Raw genomic sequence first — 14738 nt, forward strand, 5'->3', positions numbered from 1 at the left:
AAAAAACAGTCCTAAGATATTTAAAAATATTTATCAAATAGTTGGTTTTCTTCTCTTACATAAGAGGCATATACAGAATGCATTGTATTAGTATTCATTTAAGCTGACCTTATAATTCACTTGTGGCTTTCACCATGCATGAGTAATATGGCTATTTCCAACTCAGGATAATAAAACCTTTATATACCGTATCACATTATCATTTATACTCACTCCACTTTATGTATAAAGTGGTCATGCTTAAAAAGTCTGTTACAATTTGAGAGATATTACTAGTTTCCATGATATTTCCCATTTTAAGTATATAGAATCTCAACAGAATTTTTCAAAACAGATGAAAGTTTAAGTGCGCCCACTGTATCTACATTTTGTGTATATGCACACACACACACCCCACATGTACACAGAGAGAGAAAATTGAATTAGATCACCCAAATCCAGAGAACAATTTCCCATATCAGTAACATTAACACAAGGCAAATGTGGAGCCTAAGCTATATATTAGTTTGTCTTTATACTTGTTTGTTTATACAGTTTTTCCATGTAGCTACAAATGAATAGTGAATTGAGCACAGGTAATGATAGTGAGTAACTCCCTGTGACAATCTGGGCAATCTGTCTATGCACAAGCTACGAATTCTGGTTGAGGTCATGAAACTGTTACTATGAAACTTCTGTATCATGGATTGCCTCTATATGGATGTGCAACCCAGCAATTGCTGACTGGGGCTGCAGCAAGACCAGGGATAATGAAGGTTGTTAATTTTAATGACTACTCTAACCAAACAATGGATATGCTAAAGAGGTTGCCTGAGTGGGAAACCATTACTACCAAGGTTTTTTTGCAGGAGGCTGGTAAAGTGGAAAATTACGAACAGCAGAACAAAGAAACCAGGTGGTGGGAGAGGGACTCACAGAACAAGACACAGGAAGCTTTGGTCAGGAGAGAGGATGATATGGGTGTGTTTTCATAGCAAGGAGGGGGCAGTTTAACTCTGGGACTAGCCCAGGACAGAAAAAGCTTGCTGTCCTAGGAAGGTTCCATGATTCTGAAGAGAAACCATGAGATGCCAGAGAAGGATCCTAGACATCCCAGATGACTGTGCCCAAGCCCAAAGAACTCTCCAGAGATGAGAGATCTGAAGCAGGGAAATATGTATGTGTGTGTTTATTATTTTATATAGATTGTGTATTTCTTTGCTAAGTAAAGAGCAATGGTGTTTTAGAATCTTGTGCAAAATTTTCTGTGCATCTGTTGGCTGTCAGTATTATGTGCCCTTGAAGAGTTAAACCTAGGATTACCATATTTCAGGTGCCCAAAAAGAGGACACTGCCAGAGACTAACTGTCAGAGCAGCTCCAGAAAACAGTTGGAATGGGGAGAGGGGCAAAATGGAGCTCAGCCATGGCCACTCCTAGCCTCACTAGCATGCTTGGACCCAGAACTGTGCAGAGGAGGAACTCCTCCACTAACACCGCCACTGAAAAAAATGAAAGGATTTAAATAACCAAAGCGCACAAAAAAATCCAATATAACATTCGCTGCGATCGTATTATTCACTCAATATTAGCTGCCATCACATTGTTCAGCTTGCATATTACACACAGAGATTATGTTAACAGAACATTAATAAAGTTGCAAAATCAAGCACTCAAAAATTAGGAAATGCCAGATTTAAGGTTGCCTGTGCATTCTCTCTTCAGGGCAAGGATTGTCTCTTATTGTATGTTTGTACAGTGCGGCCCCGTTCTCAATTGTCCCCTGGACACTGCCACAATAAACATGATAAATATCAAATTCCAAAAATAAATTTCAACATGAAAAAAACTGATTGGAATAAGGAAAAAAAGGCAACACATACTACCCAAGTACAGCAAATGTAAAAAATACCACATTCAGTTTAGGGAAAATATACATTTGATGTAAATCATTTCAATTAAAAATTAAATAGAGAATTATATTTAAAAGGCAACCCCAGTAATGGTCTTTTGCAATCATAATTATTGCTAACCTATTCATGTATGGACTACTTGCATGAGTTTGAATACAAACGTCCTGATGAGATTACACAGGCAATCTTAATAAAAAACACAGCCTCATCAGAAGGTGTCAGTGAACTAAAAATAAACTCATTCAACTGATAAGAAGAACCAGATGCTTATCACAGGGGGAGGGCAGAGGAGGGAACAGGACACTGGGTTTCATATCCTGAAGCTTCCAATCTGCCTTTTTGCACATGAAGACACACACCATTATTATGGGTTGTGAACAAATGCCAGATCCCATAATCTGCTCTTGATAATGTGATTTTGGCTGGACCTTGAACTTTCTGAATACTGCTCCACCAGATGATGAAGAGGAAGCTCATGCATGTACTACACCAATCAGTATTCAATTTCTTCTTCTAGAATAATTACATTATTAGTTCCCAGATTCTTCATGATCAAAAATACTCTCCTTCTCCTAGGGACTTTGTTCATTGATATGAAAAGTAAAAAGAATCCTTGTGCTTTAACACAAGAGAGACAGTCACGGATAAAAATCACACAAAGAAGCCAAGATGGGTCCTACAGCTCAAACCCAAACCAAACTAAAACCAAAACCAACAGCACAGTCCTTTAGTGCGCAGTTAGGGAGTAATTTAGTAGTAGCAGCAGGATCCCTGTAATACGGTATCTGAGGGCTGCAGGCATTAGCGAGCAACATTCTATACTTGCTCCACACAGTCAGTACATTCTGAGAGGATGTGCTCTACCATTTTAAAGGAAGTTTAGACTCTCATCCTTGACGACTCTTATCCTCATTTCATACAGTTCACATGCCCTCAGTTTGTTTCCAATTTCGGCAGCATAAGTAAAGCTTCTCAAAAGATACAGAATTTCTAATACAGCTCTTCCCCATTAAGCTACACTTCAGCTTTCTTCCTCTGCTGCCAGTACTTCAGATGTGATCGCTAAGACCAAGAATCAAAAAGAACTTGAGAAAATCTTTAACTGACATTACTTTTTCAATTATTGTAGACTTATCTCATAAGTGAGAGGTATTTAAGATAAATCAATAACTTAAAATTAAATGAATATAAACAAGGGTTAAACCAGTTTACGTACAATTATATTAGGGGTTTGCACTTAATTAAATTGGAGTACTTGTGGCACCTTAAAAACTAACACATTTATTTTAGCATGAGCTTTCATGAGCTGCAGCTCACTTCTTCGGAAAGCTCACGAAAGCTTGTGCTAAAATAAATTTGTTAGTCTTTAAGGTGCCACAAGTACTCCTGGTTTTTTTTTTTTTGTTTTTTTTTGCGGATACAGACTAACACGGCTGCTACTCTGAAACCTTAATTAAATTGGTTACTCTTCTATTACAGACAAGGGCTAAGTAGTGTTTATAATTTTATTTGCAACATATTAGTACCCTAGACCAGGGTTTTGCATATTGGAGGCTGTGGCCCACAGAGTCCACAAGCATTTGCCAAGAAGTCTGTGTTCTTGTTGCTCCCTGGCTCAGTTCAAGGCAGGAGCCTAAATGAGAAGAGAGGGGCAGAGATGGGGACCACTTTAATTCCCTGCTGCAGAACAAGCTCAAGCAGCTTTAAATACAGGCTTCTCATTTGCAGGGCTGGCCTTAGGGAAAATAGCACCCCAGGCAAGTTTATATTTTGGCACCCCTGGCCCCAGCTATCTTCCCAGGCTTGTTACCACCCAACCCCCATCGCCCCAGCCACCACTGCCTCTTCCCCCATCTACAATTGCCCCAAACTCCCTTCCATGACCATGCCCTCCAGGCCCACCCTGCTTCTTGCCTCTTAACCACAGCACCCCCATGACCACATCATCCATGCGTAGGGCCAGTCTTAGAATCATAGAATATTAGGGTTGGAAGGGACCTCAGGAGGTCATCTAGTCCAAACCCCTGCTCAAAGCAGGACCAATCCCCAAACAGAATTTTACCCCAGTTCCCTAAACGGCCTCCTCAATGATTGCACTCACAACCCTAGGTTTAGCAGGCCAATGCTCAAACCACTGAGCTATCCCTCTTGCCCTACAGTGACACACATCTGGATGCCATGGTGATGGGCATAATAAGAAACCCCACAGCAGTCACTTTGACTCCCCCAGACAGTGCTACAGGGACCTCTCATCTGTTCATTGAGCAGGACAGCCAAGACAAGGTAGTAGGCGGTCTTCCGCACGCTGACAGGATGAGCAGGGTCTGGGGCAGTTGTACCTCTCCTGCACCTCCCAAACTCTCCCACTCAACACGGCATCCAGCTTCTCTGCCAGAGCCCCAGAGGGTCAGCAGCCCAAGGTAAGGCACAGTGACAGGAAGGCACCAGAGCGCTGTGGTGGCAGGGGCGCCTGGTGACCTGAGAGCCCCAGAAAAGGGGGGAGGGAACCAGAGGTGTATAGATAGAATCACACTGGTGTAGAAATACCGGGGGGAAAGAGGGGCAGTGACATGGGGGCTCCAGAAGGGCAGATCTCTCCCCACCCCAATACTGAGCATCTCCAATATTCAAGTGCCCCTCCCCAGTCCAAGGGAAGGTGGGTTATTGGGGGAGGGGGTTAAATCCTCCAGCACACTGAAGGTAGGGAGGGTGGGTGGTGATGGTGGAAGGTTGGCTCCCGAAATATCCAAGCCCCTGCACTAAACACCTCCCTTTGGGAGGAGTAAGAAAAAGGGGGAGCCCCTGAGAACTGGGGAGCATGGGGAACTGTGGGGTCAGAGTGTGGCATGCAGGAGTGGGACCTTGAAGATGTGATAGACACCCTGAGAACTGGGAGGCTGGGACCTGTGGGGCAGAGGAAGAGGCCTCCTGAAAGCTGTGTGGGCATGGAGGGGGGTGGGTGGGTGGGCTCGGATCTGTGGGCACAGGCAGGGGTCCCTGGGAGCACAGACAGGGACCCTGCAGGCTCTACGGGCACAGACAGGGACCCCTTGGGAGATGGGTGGGCTGGGACCTAGAGGTACAGGGAGGGGCCCCTGGAAGCTGGGGGCACAGGGAAGGGGCCCTCAGAGGCTGGGGGCACAGACAGGGAGTCCCCTGGGAGCTGGGGCATGGGATCAAGATCCCTTAATACTTACTGGTCTCTTTGCCCTGCAGTTCCCAGTCCCTTCCCTACCCCTCCCAACCTGGAAGAGGCTGGCTCCCATTGGCTGACCGAGACGCCACACTCACCTTCCATTGGGCAGCATGGCTTTCCATTCAGGCCACCCATGGAAAGAGGAATGCCAGGGCTGGAACAGTCTGGGGGGAGGAGGGAGGGAAGCTCACTGGCTCACAGTCCCAGAGGGCGGTGGCAGGACTTGGAGCCAGGCTGGGGAAACCACATGGGGCAGCGAGCGGGGGCCTCTGCTCAGGAGCAAAGAAGCGAGCGCTCCTGCCACGCCAGGCTGCACCCCGCAGGCAGCGAGGGGAAGCCCAAGCCCCCTGCCTCTGCACCATGGCGCTCCCCTGGCTACGGCACACTGGATGAGGGCCCACACTGCCCTGCCCTAATGCTGGCCCTGCTCATTTGCACAGCATTGAGAATGGTAGTGCAGTCTGTAATGTGGGTGCAGTGGATCAGAACTGGGTCAATTTGATAAACCAACCAAGATGACTGTGCTGCTGACATTCTATAAAGTGCATTTTAATTGTATGCAAAGATAAAATGTAATCCATCTATTTTGTTAACATTTTAAGGGGAGATGCACAGAGTAACGAATAAGGGACATTTTGGTCTCCTGAGAACATCAATTTTGGACAAAGGACATTGATCTGAAATTTAGGACAATCCCTCAAAATATGAGGCATTTGGATATCTAGCTCCTGTTCAAGACCATGAATGCATTTGCTACTCTTTTCTTACTAAGGGCTCATTTGTGGCTTTTAGCTTCTGGCTGCAACAGGGGTAGGGTAGAATTGCAATGCCCCAAGGGGAGATCCAAGAGGTACTGTGCCCAACTCCATAAGAGGTTGTTCAGCATTATCACAGCTGGTGATAGGGAATATGTAAATTCAGCATCCATTCCACACCACACAGAGAATGATCAATTGTAGTGCAAGTTACTGTAGCCTGAAATAGTGGATATGGAGCAGTAGACAAGCCGTTCTAAAGCCAGAGAGAGCATTTGTCCCACCCCAGTTAATATATAGCTTGGCTACTCTTGATGTACACAAGCCAAAATTTCCTTTTCAAAGCACATAATTAGGTTAGGGGCATCTCTGGAGCCCAAAATTTCTTCCATTCTTTTGAATTTTACCTCTTTATTAAGAAATGTATACAATGATACACCAATAATACCAATTGGTGCAGTTACACCAGTTATGTGCCTTCCAACAACTTTGGACTGCACCAAGCCATTAATATACACTATTCATAGGACAATGTGTATAGTGCCAATAATGTTAGAATGCAGGAATGTAAACAAGGAACCATATCGGTTTCTTTAGTTCATTAAATACATAAGAGAAAAAATAACCCAACGTCTGTAAAATAGAAAACAACAAAATCATTGGCAAATGGTATTTTATTTTCAAGTTTCTAAGATACTATCACAAATAAGATTTTTTTTAAAATAATTTATCAAACTATTTAACAGGATATTAACTGAAAGCATCGAGTGTCAGTTTAACACTGCTGTATTTCAGACTCTATGTGCTTCAGATGAAAATATTTCAGATGAACATGCGATGTTTAGAATCAGATAGCTTCAGAAAAAAATCACACACTACAGTATAGCAATGAAAAAAGGACATTTGAAGTGTCCTGTAAAATCATTTTGATTTCAAGATTATTCTCTAACGTGACATCAGGAACAGAACTACAGCAACCCTGCCAAAATATCTGCTAGCATGATCTTATATTTTAACTCCTGGCAGTTTCAAACTTACTTTGGTCTTCCCTGTTGAATCACTGTGTTAAGTACCTTCGATGTCTCAAAAAACTTCAAGGAAAAAACTCACATAAGAACATAAGAATGGCCATACTGGGTCAGACCAAAGGTCCATCCAGCCCAGTATCCTATCTAGTGACAGTGGCCAATGCCAGGTGCCCCAGAGGGAGTTAAGCTAACAGGTAATGATCAAGTGATCTCTCTTTATTTGTTTTAAACCTGCTGCCCATTAATTTCATTTGGTGGCTCCTAGTTCTTATATTATGGGAACAAGTACATAACTTTTCCTTATTCACCTTCTCCATACCACTCATGATTTTATATACCTCTATCGTATCTCCCCCGCCCCCCAGTCTCCTCTTTTCCTGGCTGAAAAATCCTAGCCTCTTTAATCTCTCCTCATATGGGACTCATTCCAAACCCATAATTATTTCTAATGCCAGTATATCTTTTTGAGATGAGGAGACCATCTGTACACAGTGTTCAAGATGTGGGCGTACCATGGGATTTATATAAGGGGCAAAAAGATATATCCGTCTTATTCTCTATCCCTTTTAAATGATTCCTAACATCCTTTGAGAACTATCCATGATGACTCCAAGATCTCTTTCCTGATTAATTGTAAGTAAAGCCCCCCCCCCATCATGTGTATATATAGTTGGGGTTTTTTTTCAATGTGCATTAGGGGAGGGATAGCTCAGTGGTTTGAGCATTGGCCTGCTAAACCCAGGGTTGTGAGTTCATCAGTACTTGGTCCTGCTAGTGAAGGCAGGGAGCTGGACTCAATGACCTTTCAAGGTCCCTTCCAGTTCTAGGAGATTGGTATATCTCCAATTATTATTACTTTACATTTATCCACATTAAATTTCATTTGCCATTTTGTTGCCCAATCACTTAGTTTTGTGAGATCTTTTTGAAGTTCTTCAGTCTGCTTTGGTCTTAACTGTCTTGAGCATTTAGTTTCATCTGCAAACTTTGCCACCTCACTGTTTACCCCTTTCTCCAGATCATTTATGAATAAGTTGAACAGGATTGGTCCTAGGACTCACCGTTGGGGAATACCACTAGTTACCCCTCTCCATTCTGAAAATTTAGGACAAATTATAGACTTTCTGTCTTAATGCACAGGGTAACTGCAAGACCCTTTCATCAGATTTATATTAACTCCAACTTCCAAAAGGTGATCAGGAAATGAAAAATCATGTTTTAAAAGAGAAAGTCAAAACTTTTGGTGACACACCACTAAGATTTTGTCTAGCCTAAGAATGTGTCAGTATAACTGGAATGAATGGGGGGGGTTTTTTACACCTGTGAGCAACACAGTTATACTGATGTAAGTTTGTGGTGTAAACCTGGCTTTAGAGATGTGATGCTAAATCAAAGGCACCTTCAGGAGGTCCACCAAGCATGATTGGTATTAGACTTGCTAGGGACCAGGATAGAAAGCCAAAGCCCCATTGAGCAGGACTGCAGCCCGGGGTCCCAAGCCCCACCACCCAGGACTGAAGCCAAAGCCTGAGCAACTTAGCTTTGTGGTGCCCCTGGGGACATGGGAGAACCTGCTTTTTAGAACAATGCTAAAAAAATGTCAAATTAAAGTCCAGCACTCAGGGCTGCAAAAAATTTTACACCCTGTGAAATGTATTTAAGCCAACCTAAGCCCCAGTGTAGACAGCACTAGGTAGATGGAAGAAATCTGTCAACTTAGTTCCCAACTCTAGATGATAATTAGACTGAGCTAGATAAATCAATATAACTTCACTCCTTTAAATCCTAAATTAGACAAGGGCTAACACTAAGTAAATGTAGTTGACAGATTTTTAGTGCAACAGGCTGGCAAATGTCTGACATGTTCACAGGCGCTGATCCTGCTGGAATAATGTAAGTGGGTTCTGCAGACTAAACAGGTTTGTCTTTACTAAGGCCTGGTCTGCATTAAAAAATGAGACATACCGCATCTACTCCAGAAAAAAAAGGTCCAAGATTAGGACAGGGTATCTAGCATCTAAACTCAGCCACCTTTCTTATTCAAGACAAAACCTAACCAAGTTTTCTGGAGATGGTCAGCAGCATCATGCTAATCACATTACTAGATTTGTTCAGTCCTGCTGACACAAACTTAAAAAGCTTTAGGACCTTGAGGCTTCTCTAAAACCATCCTGTAAAAAAAATGTAGGCCTTAGATTTATACTCATCTAAAGATGTTCAGCTAGCCCCCTGCTATTTTTTTTTACACTAATCACAACAACAATATGGAGTACCAAGACATAGAGAGCCACTTCTACCAAATAAAAGTACAATATAGGCACTCATATGTTGGTATCTAGACTCCAAATATACCTTCTCCCATCTCTCTACCACATTAGAACCATTCTAAAGTACTGATCCTAATATTTTTAACATATAAAAATCCTAATTAAATTTTTCATTGTGATAAAAATGAAAATTATAAACAAAAAGACCATTCTGGTGCTCCAATGGGAACTGCGTGGCAGTGCCTGCAGATGGGGCAGCGTGCAGAGTCCCCTCAATTTTGTGAGCATTCATGGCCCACCATACAATTTCTATTAAAACAATGAGAACCCGATGTCAGAGAGGCATTCATTATCACAACTGACATTATTTTGATTTTTCCCCATCCACACAGCTGGTTAAACAAAACGAAAAAAGAAACATCTCCATGTATTTCAACCTAAAACTAAAACTCAGTAAAAGCCCACTGCAAACAGTCAACAAGGACATATTTTTGAAGATACTTGCTTTGTCTACTAATAACATATACATTAGTCCAAACCCTCTAAAAATGTCATAGTAACATAATATTCTATAAACTTTAGATGAATTAGGTCAGCAGACTATGTATCTGAAAAAAAGAGAAACAAGTTAAAATTATTGGCCCATGTAAGACAATATGTAATCATTTTCCTTCAAATTTGTTTGGGTACAGCAGACACTAACTGGAGAAAGTATGATAACTTCCTAGAAAAAATTATATTTAAGCACAATTTGCAAGAGAAGTTCTAATATGATTTCACTGGGGAGGTGGGGGTCGAACTAAGGTACGCGACTTCAGCTACGCGAATAGCGTAGCTGAAGTCGAACTACCTTAGTTCGAACTGCCTACCTGTCCAGACGCCGTGGGATCAAAGCCGTTCGCGGTGGTGGAGTTCCGGAGTCAACGGGAGCGCGTTCGGAGTTCGAACTATCGCGTCTGTCTAGATTAGACGCGATAGTTCGAACTCCAAGAAGTCAAACTCTACGCGTCGACCCGGCGGGTAAGTATAGACCTACCCTTACATATGCTGTGGAAGAAGTTGGTCTTCAAGAGGGATTGAAATGAGGCTTTGTGGACCAAATCAAGAAAAGTGTTCCTTTGTGTCAGTGCAACATGGATGACAGTGCTATAAGTCCAAGATATCTCACATCTATAGAATCATGCCAAGTTACTCAGAGAAAAGAGTTCTGAGATTTAAGAGGCTCCACATTCTTTCTGAATTAACAACTCACTCCTTACTTACTGGATTCTGTCATACACATTTGAAGAAGACAATCATCTTCCTCAAGTCACACAACAATAGCGCTCTGTAAACCTTCAGACTGAACTAATTTTTATCATGTATTCTAAAAGCAGACAACAAAAACGCAGCTCTGGTCTGTTATCAATGCTTTGCAAGAGAATGTTTCCATTCCGTGTCAGTCACTTTATCTGCAGGAAGGAGAGGATAAACATTACAATGAGCTGCCACTACTCTCTCAGCAAATTCTCTCTCACTTTAATGTCCTGAACATAAACCTTCATGAAAACCAAAAATATAAGACTTCATTAATGAGCAGTTTATCCACCTAAGCAGGGGAGTTTTCCTGTGGGAGCAAGAACAAAGGTATACCAAGTGACCCAATGAGTAGATTCCATGTACACCTCAATGGCAAGGATATCCAGGCACTCTTAAAAGCCTTAGACACCACCTAGTGTTTTTGACATCTCTATATAGACTCCTCTGATCACAGGACACAATTTAGCACATACATACAAATCAGCTTCTGTAGCACAAAACACACAGAGAAGTAGATTTTGGAGAACTGGGTTAAGGTACAGCTCCTACCAAGCAAGTAGTCCTAGTAGTCTTATTAAAAACCTTTATTTTCTCCCTAGCATAAGATAATTGAATTCTAAATGATCCTTTGTGGAGGTAGATAAGGGACTGATCTGTAATGCTTTACAAATGAAAATTCAGTGAAACATGTTTCTCAAATGGTGCACAATGCTTAACATATTTTACATTTCAGCAGAAGTGAGTAAGCATGATTTGAAATGCAGAAAATAACCAAGTTAAAATAACTTAATTTGTATAGAGAAGCTGGAAAAAAATGGGAATTCCAAGTTGAAGTTAACTTTCTGTTCCTATCTCATCTCCATTGTGCCTAAATACTGCAAAGATCTCAGAGCAGAGGCCAGTTTTACACCCAGCGTTTAACTACAGTCCAACAGAACAGAGAGAATGCAACCTGGTTAAAGGCAGGGCCAGTATAAAGAATTTGAAAAGAAAGAAGAGAGAGAATGAAAATCTCAAGATCCAATGACACCAGCAAGTGCCCTGCAGGGCTGTCGATGCAGCACCTTTCACAAGCTTGAGATTTACGAAATAATTTGGTAAATAGAGAATAGACACAAACAAAACTTCAGTAGATAATCTTGCCTTTCACTGAACAAAATTAAATGTAATCAAAGTTAAATTTCTAATAAATGCAAGGGCTCTCAGTATTTCAATTAAATAAACCTCAATATATAAATCCTCCAGTTCCCAGTGCCAATTCCACCCTACCTACCCCTCAGTACTTCACTAAAAAATTTAGAAAAATGAAGCAAGAAAGTTTCATAGCCTCCTCTTGCTTCCATAATAAATATTTGAGACTTTGCATACATTAAGTTCACTTTATGACAAATATTCTATTATGTTAACATTTATGAACCATTTCTTTTTATACAAACTGATAATTTCAAGCAGATATATAAATTTATACACCACAAGAGCAGTTTTTAATCAGTATAATCAAATTAATTCCAGTTAAATGTCAGCCTGTTTAACCATCTAGAGTCTGTGTCGAACACATTTGGAATAAATCTGCAATCCGTCAGCATTGGTACATGAGTGAGTCATGGAACACCCTAACCAAAGTGTGGAGAAATCTTACTACAGAAAGAAACTTTTAAGTGCAGAAAACTTTAAATGTCTGTCTTGTTTTACCAAAAGAAACAAAAAAGAAAGAAGTTAAACTGAAAATCAAAACCATAGACATACAATCAGCAGTGTTACATACCAAGCTGTTCCAGCAGTATCTTGTCATTCAGGATGTAACATTTTCACGCATCAGCCATACAGATCCCAGAGGCTCAACCCACATTTCCTGATTTCTACAACAAAGATTGTCATTAAGCTACCAACATCATCAGGAATGCAGTACTACTGTAACCACACTTAAATTAACCTTTCATCCACTTTGAGCAAAACAAAAAAACTGTAAGACTGGTATGGCAAGTTAGTCAGCTTCTAAGCTATTATCCATAAATTTCAGATGAGACAGCAGATCTATTAGGAGCACAAAGCCCTGCATATATGCAACTTGCACTGAACTTCACTCAAAATAAAATGAAACCTGTTCAGTTTAGCCAGATTATTGCAATTCTCTCCTTCCTTCTGCTTTCATTTGGTTCACATATCACGTAATGCACAGTTTTATAGGATTTTGCAGCTAGGATCGTATCTAAGAACAAGCTTTTCTTGCCATGTCACTCTAGCACTGGTTCTTTATTAAGCATACAGACTTGAAAATTATTTTGCTAATATTGTGGTGCTACGGCAATATCAACTAATGTTTTTTGGGTTAAGGCTATGACTTTTCTAGGTTCTCTTTTTTTTTTTTCCAATGTACTCTGCATAACTGTTGATTTTCAGTAAAAAAAAAAATGCACTAAAATTCTTTTCCACACTTAGACTCTTCAGAGCCGTATATCTCTCTTGGTAACCTCATGGCTTTTAGCTCCTTACATTCCTCATAGCCACAGTCAATCTTCCATCGACACTGCAGATATAAGCCAGATCTCTGTATGCAAATTATTTGGTTATGCGTCTCATTTGCAAAATCCTTTGTCATTTCAAGATAGATCTGCTAAATTAGTAATAGTGCTTAAACCAAACCCTGAAAAATATTTTTACTTTAGACACGTTCCTACATTCCCTTTTGCAGAGAGCACACAGCCAGAACAATTTGTATGAAGGGCACTGCATTAATATATGGGAGTGAAGCTTGTGTTCTCCTCTCCCATGCTAAAATGCACAGAAGGGAAACAAGAATGAAAAATATTGTATAGCTGTTGAGGAGCTGCATACTTGCAGTAGCTGCATGCTGTAAATTGGAGAATTCAGAAGAAAACCCTGACCGAAACCCCGATCACAGATCCACAGTCAGCATCATGGAGCAAAGCTCCCCCTCCACACTCCTTCCAAGCAAAGCTCACCTCTGATAAGGTAGCTGGCTGGCTGAAATGCTGTAACCCTCTGTAGGTCATAGAGCACATAGGATAGATGATGCTGATCCGATCAGGAATAATTTATCCTCCCCATTGTGCATTATGTGGACCCTACTAGATGGAGGAAATATACTGCATAAAGTGGCTCTCTTTTTGACTTTGGGATCTGGTGGTGGTTTAGCAAAGGGAACAAAGATAGTTGCACAGTAGAAGATGCTACAGGCTCCAGCACAGACAGCTACATTCTCCCTCCACCTAGATCCATACACCTCATTTCTGCATTTTTGCTCCTCACTGCACAGTGGAAGGGGATATTGGAACCCAAACAAATGATTCCATAATAAGTAACAATCACCTTCAGCCATACATTGCTTTCAGAAAATCTTTAGTCAGAAGTACTTTAAGTGAAAGACATTTCTTCCTATGCAGTATCTAATCTGTCTGCACACAAACTGAAAGAAAAAAAAATACTATTTCAAGGACATACTATCTGCACTGTTATTCTGAGAAACAAAGAACAATTTAACATTTTGGGGAAAGTGACACAGAGGCGTGCAATCTTCATCTGCACTCCTCTCCCAAGCAGACTGCATTGCATTAAGTCACTCATTCTAAAGTCTAAAAGAGGCTCCAACAACTGAGCTACACTTAGGGCTTGGCTACACTTACAAGTTGCAGCGCTGGTGGAGGCTTTCCAGTGCTGCAACAACACCCCGTCCACACTTGCAGGGCACAACCAGCGCTGCAACTCCCTGGTTGCAGCGCTGGCTGAAAACCCATCCCGGCAGGGGTATGAGTGCAGCGCTGGTGATCCAGCGCTGCTCAGCAGGTGTGGACACTCACCAGCGCTTTACCTGTCCTCCAGGGAATAAGGAGCTATCCCAGAATTCCTGTTCAGCCACTCTGCACATCAGTTTGCACTCTGCTGCTCTTGCCTCAGGTGACCCGCCCTTTAAATGCCCCGGGAAATTTAAAAATCTCCTTCCTGTTTGCTGCAGCCAGGTGTGGAGTGCAATCAGTTAATCAGTTACAGGTAACCATGCCTCCACGCGGCAAACGAGCCCCAGCATGGAGCACTGGTGAATTGCAGGACCTCATCAGTGTTTGGGGTGAGGCATCTGTTCAGGCACAGCTGCGCTCCGGCCGTAGGAATTACGATATCTTTGAGCAGATATCAAGGGCCATGCTGGATCGGGGCCATGATCGGGACGCACTACAATGCAGGGTGAAAGTTAAAGAGCTGCGGAGTGCCTATTACAAAGCCCGAGAGGGCAATCGACGATCCGGAGCTGCTCCCACGACCTGCCATGTTTACAGGGAGATGGAC

The 14738-nt window shown here is 41.9% G+C and overlaps 1 protein-coding gene across 11 annotated transcripts in view; it reads right to left on the reverse strand.

Annotated features, from left to right (window-relative positions):
- NCOA2 (nuclear receptor coactivator 2) overlaps positions 1 to 14738 on the reverse strand; it is a 250798-nt gene that overhangs the window by 183195 nt on the left and 52865 nt on the right. For 5 of the 11 annotated variants that reach the window (XM_039523669.1, XM_039523664.1, XM_039523666.1 and 2 more), the window contains exon 3: positions 12202 to 12295. The exons of the other annotated variants lie outside the window; for them this stretch is intronic. The gene's annotated coding sequence lies outside the window, so the exon portion shown is untranslated. The remainder of the gene's footprint in view (positions 1 to 12201; positions 12296 to 14738) is intronic. 11 annotated transcript variants of the gene reach the window in all.

Source organism: Mauremys reevesii, linkage group 2 (assembly GCF_016161935.1).
Source record: "Mauremys reevesii isolate NIE-2019 linkage group 2, ASM1616193v1, whole genome shotgun sequence".
In the NCBI taxonomy this organism is placed as follows: domain Eukaryota; kingdom Metazoa; phylum Chordata; order Testudines; family Geoemydidae; genus Mauremys; species Mauremys reevesii.